The sequence below is a fragment of the Moschus berezovskii genome, chromosome 2, assembly GCF_049115385.1.
Source record: "Moschus berezovskii isolate FMDL1 chromosome 2, NW_MosBer_1.0, whole genome shotgun sequence".
NCBI classification, from domain to species: Eukaryota; Metazoa; Chordata; class Mammalia; order Artiodactyla; family Moschidae; genus Moschus; species Moschus berezovskii.
This window is the reverse complement of record NC_142461.1, coordinates 19567090-19579405: the sequence shown is the minus strand read 5'-3', so window position 1 is coordinate 19579405 and position 12316 is coordinate 19567090. Positions and strand designations below refer to the sequence as shown.

Below are 12316 nucleotides of genomic sequence, written 5' to 3'. Positions count from 1 at the left end.
GACTTGATACGAACGTATTATCTCATCACTCTGGAGGTCAGAAATCTTAAATAGGTATTTCCAGACTAAAATCAAGGTGTCAAAAAAAGCTGAGTTGCTTCTGGAGGCTGTAGAATGGAATCTATTTCCTTGCCTTTCCCATCCTTTGAAGGCCACTTGAACCCTTGGTCCATGGCCCCGCTCTCTTATCACTTAAACTTCGGCTTCCATCATTACATCTTCTCTGACCCTGATTCTTCCTCTTCCTTTCACTTATGAGGATCCTTGTAATTACATCAGGTTTGCCAGGATAATCCAAAATGATCTTTCTATCACAAGTGCATGTGTGTGTGCTAAGTCACTTCAGTTGTGTCTGACTCTTTGTGACCCCATGGACTGAGGCCACCAGGCTCCTCTGTCCATGGGATTCTCCAGACAAGAATACCGAAGTAGGTGCCATACCCTCCTCCAGAGGATCTCCCCTCCTGTCTCAAGATCCTTAACTTAATTATTTCACCATGTAAAGTAACACAAGCACATATTTCAGGACATCTTCAGGGAGGCATTGTTCTGTTGACCACATTTAGGGAGTCTGAAGTGAGGCAGGAATTCACAACTAGGTTTTCATATGCTAAACCAGGCCATGACTGAGCCAAGAAGGTTTCATGAAGCTTACAGGTATCTTAGTGATTCTTGAGATGCATTGAGAAACTGGTTTGCCCAACAAAAAAGTTGGGAGACTATCCTAACTATTAGAGGACTCAAATTAACATACCGAGAGCCAATGTTAGTGGAAAATAGGTAGATACCTTAGCATTCATTAGCATCCTAACAGCACCTGTAAGTAAAAGAAAAACAGACTAAAAATGGCCTAAATGATGATATAATTTTCATACACAATCAATTCAGTGGAATAGGCATCAAGGTTTTTATTTTTTTTCAACTTGGTTATTTTTCCATTTTCCATTTTAATCAGTTTTGTCTAGAACTGGTCCCTCTTGCTGTCACAATAAACCTCCAGTGGCAATAAGGGATGAATGGCATATAATGGCTAACTTAGGTTAGGAGGCTATTCCTGGACCAAAAATGTTACCAGAGAAATAATGGGAGGGTTGGTTTAAACTAATTAGAGGCTCCTCCAGGGGCTGGGATGGAGCCATGTTCCTCTGAATCATATGAGCAAAATTGTGGTTCTGTAAAAAAAAAAAAAGTAAAGGAATCAGCAGTCTCTACCATTAAAAGCTAAGCTGTCTCCATGGTTCTCAGTTGCATGAGAAAGGTGCAAAATTTATTTAAATCCAGCTGCTGCCATTGTGTGTCAATCAAATCCTGGTCTAAAGATTTGACTGTATGTTGCAACTTAGAATAGGTGGTGTCTATAAACCACATCTTTTATATTAAATGTATTTACCTCAAGGTTTCCATGTTTCTACTGGAACCAACAGCTGCATTTCATGTGAAAATTTTCATTTGGTAGCACTGCAAACAGCAGTTCAAAGTCTGTTCTCTCTTACCCAAGTGAGCGCAGCTGGCCAATCTCAGTCTTATTTCATACTTCATTTAAAGTTGCTAAGTGATTTCACAGTGCCAGTGTACTTGGAGAAGCAAGCTATAACCAAACGAAAAATAAACATATTAACCACTACCAAGATTAAAGTTTGTTTTGTTTTGTTCCTTTCTAGCATTGAAATCAAGACTCCTTCAGGAATCTTGTCTTCCAGAAATTAAGGTCACCTTATCTCTTAATCATAGGAAAATGCAACAATAAAATAAATTTATCAGTAAGGAAAAAATAAAATTAACTTGAAGTCTGAAATACTTAACTTCTTTAAATACTTCTGAAAAATCAGACTGAGTAAACCTATCCGCCTTTTTCACTGCCTTTTTTATACTATGAATTGTTTTTCTACAGCTTACTCTGGAGGTAGAGTGCATTAGTTTTCCATTGCTGTTGTAATAGAAAGTAATCACAAATTCACTGGCTTACAATAACATAGACTTATTATCTTAATGTTCTGGAGCTCAGAAGTCTGAGAGGGGTCATACTGGGCTAAAATGAGTTTATCTTAAAATTACCCAAAATGTCTAAAAAATATATAATAATGCTAAAGTGCCTGTCTTCAGCTTTCCAGTTCTGGTCTTTCAAATTTTGTTTTTTAACTACAGGTTACAGTATATTTTGTCTACATTGGAATTTGAAGTCTAGATGAATATAACAATGTGTGTGTGCTCAGCCACTCAGTCATGTCTGACTCTTTGTGACCCCATGGACTGTAGCCTGCTAGCCTCCTCTGTCCATGGAATTTTTCCATGCAGGAGTACTGGAGTGGGTCACCATTTCCTACTCCAAGGATCTTCTTGGACCAGGGATTGAACCCATGTCTTCTGCATTGGTGGGCAAATTCTTTACCACTAGAGCCACCTGAGAACCCTGATCTTACTACATTTTTATTCCTAACTCAGTGAAAATATAAAATCTTACAACTTAAAAAAATTTTTGTATTTGTAGATCTCACAAGGAATTTTCCTATGTATGGAAGGGTTCATTTTTTTAGTTGTTTAATACAAAAGTTTATGATAGCTGTACAACCAGTTAACAATAATGAAATCTTGATATCTAAAGTGATATTCTTAAGAAGACATAGATATAAATACATTGTAATTTTTACTGTGGTTCCTGATGTAGATCTGGTAAATAAGGTATACAAAGTAAGTAAATGAATTTCTCACCTAGCTTTATGTGTTATTTTTGTACATAAAAGAGAATTTGGGGATTAAACTGGGCATTTTTATGTGACTAGAAAAGGTGAGGATATAGACGTGTCTTTTATTTTTCAGATAGGAACTTTCCAGAGCAGATGAAGCATACTTGCTGGAAGCATTGACTTGTTAGAAAATTCTCCCAACAGTTTTCCCAAAGATATAAAAACTTCAGCTCTTGCCAACAATGAATGCAGTCAAATTTTCATTCAGTATTGACACAGTTGGAAAAATGTGCGCTCAGCCATGTCTTTGCGAGCCCATGGACTGTAGCCCACCAGGTTCCTCTGTTCATGGGATTCTCCAGGCAAGAATACTGGAGTGGGTTGCCATTTCTTTCTCCAGGGGATCTTCCCGACCCAGGGACTGAACCCTACATTGCAGGCAGATTCTTTACAGCTGAGCCACTGGGGAAGCCCTAATGTTGGCTAAAGGCTTTTAAATTAGAGACAGTCCTTGAGTTATTCCCAGTTGTTTATTTAAAGCTGCCTAAAAACAACAGGGAGGCCTGGCGTGCTGTGATTCATGGGGTCGTGGAGAGTCGGACACGACTGAGCGACTGAACTGAACTGAACTGAAAAACAAACAAAAGAATGACAACAGTGGATGTGCCACTGAGTGCCAACTTGATTAAGTCACTTGACAATAAATAACTTGGCAAGACCAGTCTAATGGCAGAAAACATATTCAATCTGTGCTTTGAGCGTTTACAACTGCAGGGACATAGAGATTCCATAACAACAGAGTAACATGTCAAATCAACCCCAGTGCTGACAAAAATAACATGCTTTAGACAAAATGTAAATAGCAAATATTTGAAAGTACTAGAGAGTGATGAAGGGAGGGCAGAGATCAGAGGAGTCACAAATCGAGAAAGAAGGGAAAGCCAGGGGGTGAGATTCACATTTAAATGGTTTTCTCACCTGAGGGTTCTTCCCAGCTCATTCCCCAGTAAATGTAATAGAACTCAGACACAAAGCAGCCATCTCCATGGATTTCAAGATAGCATGGTGTAGTAAGAAAGTCCTGGGAGAAACTCCAGAAATGTCTGCTGTTTCTTTGTCCAGATTTGATTAGCTTCCTCACATTTGCTGATATGTTCTCAGACCCCCCAGGACCTGCCTCAGATTCTTAAGCTTCCTGTCTGTGCAGTTTTCTCCTCTCCAGGGTTTTGCCCTATGAAGTGTAGTCGCCACTGTGTCCAGCAGTCCAGATGCATCCTGTGGTCTTGAAACTCTAGTAGACAGAAACTGGACCAACAGGAGGGCTCATCCCATTTGTTTCCCTTCTCTCAGGGATCATGGATTTCACTGCTAGCTATTTAATGTCAAGGGCCTTATTTTGTCTATTTCCTGCTTCTAGGACACCAATTACATGTATGATACATCATTTCTCATTGTTCAACAGCCTTTAGATGTCCTTTTTCCTTTGTTCATGGCCTTGCTTTGTGTCTGTGGGAATGTGTGTGTTTTAACTTTGTGACCCGCTGGAATACAGCCCGCCAGACTCCTCTGTCCATGGGATTTCCCAGGTCAGAATTCTGGAGTGGGTTGCCATCTTCTACTCCACATGATCTTCTGGACCCCAGGATCAAACCTGAGTCTCCTGCTGCTCCACAGCATTGCAGGCAGACTCTAGTTGATATTAGATATATTGCTAAATTCACGTACTAATTTTAATAGATTATTCTTTTGATTTTCTAAGTACTCAATCACTAGTCTTCAAATTATTGCTTCCTTTCCAATAACCATACTGTTCATGGGGTTCTCAAGGCAAGAACACTGAAGTGGGTTACCACTCTGTTCAATGGACCACGTTTTGTCTGAACTCTCCAACATGACCCAACAAGGCATAGCTCATTGTTTCATTGAGTTAGACAAGGTTGTGGTCCAAGAGATCAGATTGGTTAGTTTTTTGTGATTGTGGTTTTCATTCTATCTGCCCTCTGACGGAGAAGGATAAGAAGCTTATGGAAGCTTCCTGATGGGAAAGACTGACTGAGGGGGAAACTGGGTTTTGTTCTGATGGGTGGTAAATCTTTAATCCCATTTTCTGTTGATGGGCTGGGCTGTGTTCCCTCCCTGTTACTTGACCTGAGACAAAACTATGGCAGAGGTAATGAAGATAATGGGGACCTCCTTCTAAAGGTCCCTTGCAGGCACTGTTGAATTCAGTGTCCCCAACCCTGCAGCAGGCCACCACCGACCCACGCCTCTGCGAGTCTTCTGGACACTCACAGGCAAGTCTGGGTCAGTCTCTTGTGGGGTCACTGCTCCTTCCTCCTGGGTCCTAGGGCACACAAGGTTTGCCAACAAAGGTCCATCTAGTCAAAGCTATGGTTTTTCTAGTAGTCATGTATGGTTGTGAGAGTTGAACTATAAAGAAAGCTGAGTGTCAAAGAATTGATGCTTTTGAACTGTGATGTTGGAGAAGACTCTTGAGAGTCCCTTGGACTGCAAGGAGATGCAACCAGTCCATCTTAAAGGAGATCAGTCCTGAGTGTTCATTGGAAGGACTGATGCTGAAGTTGAAATTCCAATACTTTGGCCAGCTGATGCAAAGAACTGACCCATTTGAAAAGATCGTAAATTTGGGAAAGATTGAAAGCAGGAGGAGAAGGGGACAACAGAGAATGAGATGGTTGGATGGCATTACCGAGTTGATGGACATGAGTTTGAATAAGCTCTGGGAGTTGGTGATGGACAGGGAAGTCTGGCATGTTCCAGTCCATGGAGTCGCAAAGAGTTGGACACAACTAAGCGACAGAACTGAACTGAACTTCCAATAACCATAAATCTTATTTCCTTTTATAATATACGACCACAAGCGGGGCATCCCAGGTGGCCCTAGGGGTAAAGAACCCACTGTCAACACAGAAGATGTAAGAGACACAGGTTTGATCCCTGATTAGGTAAGATCTGCTAGAGAAGGAAATGGCAACCCAGTCCAGTATTCTTACCTGGAGAATCCCAAGGACAGAGGAGCCTGGTGGACTACAGTCCATAGGGTCACAAAGAGTTGGACATGACTGAAGCAACTTAGCATGCACACACGTGCTACAGCAAGGACATTTAATATGATGTTAAATACAAGTGGTGATAAGGTAACATTTTCAGTCCCATAGGAAACCTTTAAATACATCATCATTAAGTATGATATCTGCTATAGAATTTCCTAGATATTCTTTATTAGATTAGAAAGCAATCTTTTATTCCTAGTGTGTTAAGAGCTTTTCTGGGGAATATAAGTGAATTTCTATACCTTTTCAGATGATTGCAAGGCTTTTCTTTTTACTGAGTTAATGTGAAAAATAACATTAGATTTTAAGGTGTTAAGATGGCTTTGCATTTTTTGAAGAAGCACTTTGTCATGACGTATTGCTATTCTTTTTATACATTGCTAGATGCAATTTACTCAGTTCTTATGGCATGATTTTTAATTTCAGAATCAATTTTTTATATATAAAGATTTATTCATATTTTTATTCATTTTAGGACACTACTGCTGTTATGTTTCTCTGATAATTTAAGCATTTTATCAAAGTTTTTAAATATATTGACATATAGTTGTCAACATTATGCTCAAATGTTTTAAATCACATATGTACACATGTACATTAATATGTCTTCTTTTATATTTCCAATATTAATAATTAAGCTATCACTTTCTCTCCATCCAACCACTCTCTCCTCTCCCTATTTTTCTATCTCCTTTCTTCTCTCTTCTTTTTTTAGATTAGCCTTGCCAGATACTTAGGAAATTTATTAGTATTTTTAAAATTTAATATTATGGATTTGTTAGTTTTCTTCATTGTGCATTTGTTTTCTTTATGTTTCTGCTCTTATCTTTATTTTTTCCCACTGTTTATATTCTCTGGATTAATTTGCTGGGTTTTCTTTCCTAAATTCTTGAGACGGCTACCTAGACCATTATTATTATTATATTTTTAGTCTTCTTCTTTCTTATTTTATACCTGAGGCACCTTCCTCAGCATTGTTTAGTTGCATCCTACATCTTTCTCATAATTATTTAGGCTAAACATTTTAAAATTCCATTTAGTTAGTCGCTCAGCTGTGTCCAACTCTTTGTTAGCCCATGGACTGTAGCCCACCAGGTTCCTCTGTCCATTGGATTCTCCAGGCAAGAATACTGGAGTGGGTTGTCATTTCCTTCTCCAGCGGATCTTCCTGACCCAGGGATCAAACCTTTGTCTTCTGCATTTCAGGCAGATTCTTCACTATCTGAGTCACCAGGGAAGACCCCCATTTAATTGCTTCCATTTAATTGCTTCTTCCAATCCAAAGATGTCTAGATGTGTATTTCTTAGGGTTCAAACTTTTGATGTTTTAATATATATTTTAATTGATTTGTTAATTTTTCTGTCATGAAAACCTGCATGCATGCTAAATCATTTCAGTCATGTCTGACTCTTTGCGACCCCACATACTGTAACCTGCCAGGCTCCTTTGTCCATGGGATTATCCAGGCATGAATACTGGAGAGGGTTGTCGTTTCCTTCTCCAGGGGATCCTCCCAACCCTAAGATCCAACCAGCATCTCTTACATCTCCTGCAATGGCAGGTGTTTTCTTTACCACTAGCACTACCTGGGAAGCCCCAAAGTTGTAATTACTATAATATTCTATTGAGATTTATTTTATTGAACATTATTGGATGATCTTGGTAAATATTACTTGTGCACTTGAAAATAATCTGTATTTCACACTGTACAATTTCAATTGGTTTACAAGTACGACTTCACATTTATAAATGGAGATGTTTACATTTTAAATACCATTTCTTGATCTTTTTCTACTTGAAATCCCAGTTACAGAGAGAGGTTTGGTAAAATCTCCCCGTATAGCATAAATTGGTCTATTTCTCCTTTTAGTTCTGTCAAATTTCATATACTTGCATATTTGCACATTTTAACATACGGTGAGGCTTTTTTATAGTGTGCATAATAATTAAGATGAGTAAGGTCAGTAGTGAGAGTTAATTATTGTCTTCAGCAATATGGAACTATTGGTAACCTGTAACAAATTAATTTTGCTGGAGTGATGAGAACTAAAGGCTAATTAAAGTGCAATCAAGAGAGGATGAAAGGAGTCTTGATGAGACCAACTGCACTGCAGCGGTGATTCGGCTGATGAGGGCAAAGAAGGGTGCTCGGAAGTGATCCCCAGCTTCCTCCTCTGGAGGCACAGAGGGCAAGGGTCTTGGCAAATGACTTTCTTGCTGGTCACTTGTGGAGTGAGTAGACCCAGAGGGTCTGGGAGAGGGGCCGGCTCCCATCCCTGAGTTCCCAGGGGCCCTGCTGCTTGCCTAGGCTGTGGGCACGAGTGTGAAATTCTCTCCTTGCCTCCATCCCATCACCACCTAGGAATTTGGATTCAGGATGTGTTCCTAGTCTCCAAGACTTTGATAACAAACTTACAGAAGCTGATGCTTATCTACAAATCTTGTCAGTTGAAGCATTTTGATGACAAACTTAGAAACTGCAGAGATGATGAACAGAGAAAAAAAACTGAAATCCTCAAAGAGACAACAAGTAGCTTGGTAGACTCAATTAAACACTGCATTGTGTTGCTGCAGATCGCTAAAAGTACTATTAATCCTGTGGATGCAATGTATCAACCTAGTCCCTTGGAGCCTGTGGTCAACACAGTGCCTTCCCAGACTGTCTTACCTCCAGAACCTACTCAGTTGTGTGATTCAGAGCAGCGTCCATCTTCTCTACCAGTTGGACCTGTATTAGCAACCTTGGGACATTATCAGACTCCCACTCACCACCTAATAGCAGTTTGACTTCTCCAAGCCATGTCAACTTGTCTCCCACCACAGTCCCGGAGTTCTCTTACTCTAGCAGTGAAGATGAATTCTATGATGCAGATGAATTCCTTCAGAGTGGCTCATCCCCAAAGCACTCAATAGATCTCTCTGGATCTGCTTCAGTCTTGACACAGGAGCTCAGGAAATAGTCTAAAGTGCCCAGATACCATGGAATCACTTAATTCTTCCATGTCCAGTGGAACAAGCGATGCTGACCTTTTCAATTCACATGATGATAGAAATGACCAAGGGGAGGAAGGGTTGGTGGAAAAGCACAAGAATATTATCATAAATCTGTTGCCACAGGTTAGACTTTGAATGGATCTTACGAAGGTAGTTCTTCCAACATTTATTCTTGAAAGAAGATCTCTTCTAGAAATGTACGCAGACTTTTTTGCACATCCGGAACTTTTTGTGAGTTATTAATGACCAGAAGTATGCCAGAGACAGAATGGTTCAGGTTGTGAAATGGTATCTCAGCCTTTCACACAGGAAGGAGAGGATTGGTTGCCAAAAAGCCATACAACCCCATTTTTGGTGAAATCTTTCAGTGTCACTGAAAAGTGAAAGTGAAGTCCCTCAGTCGTGTACGACTCTTTGCAACCCCATGGACTGTAGCCTACCAGGCTCTTCCATCCATGGGATTTTCTAGGCAAGAATACTGGAGTGGGTTGCCGTTTCCTTCTCCAGGAGATCTTCCTGATCCAGGAATTGAACCTGGGTCTCCTGCATTGTAGGCAGACGCTTTACTGTCTGAGCATTACCAAATGATACTGAAGAGAATGCAGAGCTAGTTTCAGAAGGACAAATTCCCTGGGTTTCCAAGAATAGTGTAACATTTGTGGCTGAGCAGATTTCTCATCATCCACCCATTTCAGCCTTTTATGCTGAGTGTTTTAATAAGAAGATACAATTCAATGCTCATATCTGGACCAAATCAAAATTCCTCGGGATTTCTGTTGGGGTGCACAACATACGGCAGGGCTGTGTCTCATGTCTAGAGCATGACGAACGTTACATTCTCACATTCCCCAGTGTCTCCAGCAGGTCCATCCTCACAGTGCCCTGGGTGGAACTAGGTGGAGAATGCAGTATTGTTCCAAATCTGGCTATAGTGCAAACATCATCTTCCACACTAAACCTTTCTATGGGGGCAAGAAGCACAGAATTACCACTGAGATTTTTTTCCCAAATGACAAGAAGTCTTTCGGCTCAGTTGAAGGGGAATGGAATGGTGTATGCAAAATACTCAACAGGGGAAAATGTAGTTTTTATAGATACCAAGAAGTTGCTATAATCAAGAAGAAAGTGAGGAAGCTAGAAGATCAGAAAGAGTGTGAATCCCGCTGCCTTTGGAAGGAGGTCACTTTCAACTTAAAAATCAGAGACATTGATGCAGCATCTGAAGCCAAGCATAGACTTGAAGAAAGACAAAGAGCAGAAGCCTGAGAAAAGGAAGGAAAAGGAAATTCAGTGGGAGACAAGGTTGTTTCATGAAGATGGAGAATGCTGGGTTTTTGATGAACCGCTACTGAAATGTCTTGGTGCTGCCAAGCATTAGGTTGGGAAACACAAAGTTTGCTCCTGGTTCCAGGGCAGGAGGCATAATTAAGCAGCAATCTTCCTTTGGGAGAACCTATTCACTCTCTTATTGAGGTGGTTCCTGTCTCAGGGATACTGGACTTTCTGAGGCAGATGAACAATTGAAGTGAGAAAAGCTTCCCTTTTACCTCTCTGTGGCAATTACAATGTTGATTTTGGTCTTGAGAAAAACTTTGGGTTTTGAAAACGAGATGTCTGCTCCTTTCCCAAATCTCATGGTATAAATCCCAGTCTTAAACTCTGCATTCCAGTACTGCTGCTGAGATATACAACACCTGTTTCCTAGTTCAAATAATCTTGGGTTCTATATATACATATATATAATATAGCTGATGCCAGATTTTTCATAAATATTCTATTTACTGTAAATATCAGTTCCTCTGAGTTATCACGTGTTAGAAAATTTCATGGTCTCACCTATAATAACTTTTATTTTGAAATTGAACTATTATTTTATTAAATTGAATCTAACTCTGGACTACAGTTTAATTATACTCAATGCTTCTTAAGGCTTCATAAAGTGATTTTTCCAACCTTAAAAAAAGAGAGGATGAAAGGAAACACATGGATATGGAGTTATAACAATTACATTCAAAGATTCGTTCATTCAACAAGGGCATAAAATTGTGATGTTGTCCAGAGAAGAAACGAAATTAAGGGACATTGTGTGAGTGTGTGTGTACTTAGGAAGTTCTTAAAGCATGCTTTTACACAGGTGAGAATTTTATGTAGAAAGATATTTGAGGACAAATTTCAAGAGCAGGTTCCTGAGATAATCTGGAACCCAGTTCAATGATGAAGAGTTGATGCTTTGTAATACTACAGGGGGAAGAAGAGAAAATGGACACACGTATGAATAGATCAGTTAGTTTTGTGTTGGAAACAAGTGAAAAGTTTCTCCTCACTGTTTCCATTTTCTCTGTGAAATAAGAAGAATGGTCATCATCTGAGAATGAAGAGGGGAGAGGGGGTCTTGAGGATTGCAATTAGAAGAGCATGTGGAGTAGATTTAAGACATAGTGAGAGAATAAAGAGCTATGAAAATATGGTAGGATGATAAGACATCAGTGAGTGCCTCTTTGAAGATGGTAGTTATGAAATAAAAGTGGGATCAGCTTTATGTCCCACAAATAGAAAACCTTAAACAGCAGAGTTGTATATTCTAAATTAGCAGTAGGTTACAAGATTCTTTTCTAGATGAAATTCTGCTGTTTGTCTGGGGTCACCTACTGCATGTCTCAATTTAGTGCCAATTGCTAGACCATCATTTTTGTGTCTGCTGTAAATTTCCTGAAGATTTTGGAAACCAATTAATGCTCAATCCTAATTCTGAGTGTTGTAAGGTGTTGGTTTTTTTGTTTCGGTAGGCGGTCACGAACGACTGAGCAGGTGATTTTAACAGATGGCATTTTTGAACCAAAAGAAGTAAGAAGACTGGTTTATTAGCTACCTGACAACACAGTCCTTTGTTGTTGTTTAGTCGCTAAGTCATGTCCGACTCTGCAACCCCATGGACTGTAGCCCACCAGGCTGCTCTACCCGTGGGATTTCCCAGGCAAAAATAGGGGAGTAGATTGCCATTTCCTTCTCCAGGGGGTCTTACCAACCCAGGGATCCAATTCCCATCTCCTGCATTAGGTGCATCCTTTACCACTTAGCCACTATGGGAAGCCCTGGCACATTCCTAAGTTATACAAATGCATTTGTATCTTGCCAAATTCTCACACCATCATTTTCTCTGTTTTGTAACTTCTTGCATCCTTTTCACTGAATCTTTAAATACCAGTGGGATTGTGACTCTTCCAAAGCTGCTGTCCATGGATTCAGTTGGTACTTTTCTGTAGCCCAGGGTCATCTAAAAGTCAGTGCTCCTTCATGATCAGATAGGTTTATTTTTGTGCTAACTTAAAGTGTCTGAAAACTAATTTATGTGATAGATTAAAGTGACCAAAAAAAAAAAAACACCCTAGGCACAGTCATTTCACTTAGTGCAACAGATTTCCAAAATAAAACAGCTTTTATTTCACCATACTATCCTCAGGAGAATCAGATACTGCTTGCCTGTTAAGTCCTTCACACATCATTAGTTCCCAAGCAAGAGGGTGATAAATCTCACAACAGAACTAGTTCAGTGCACATAGGAA

At 39.8% G+C, this 12316-nt stretch overlaps 1 pseudogene; it reads left to right on the top strand.

Moving 5' to 3' along the window:
• LOC129538581 (oxysterol-binding protein-related protein 9 pseudogene) overlaps nucleotides 1–10131 on the top strand; it is a 31080-nt pseudogene extending 20949 nt beyond the window's left edge.
• The last annotated feature ends 2185 nt before the right edge of the window (nucleotides 10132–12316 follow it).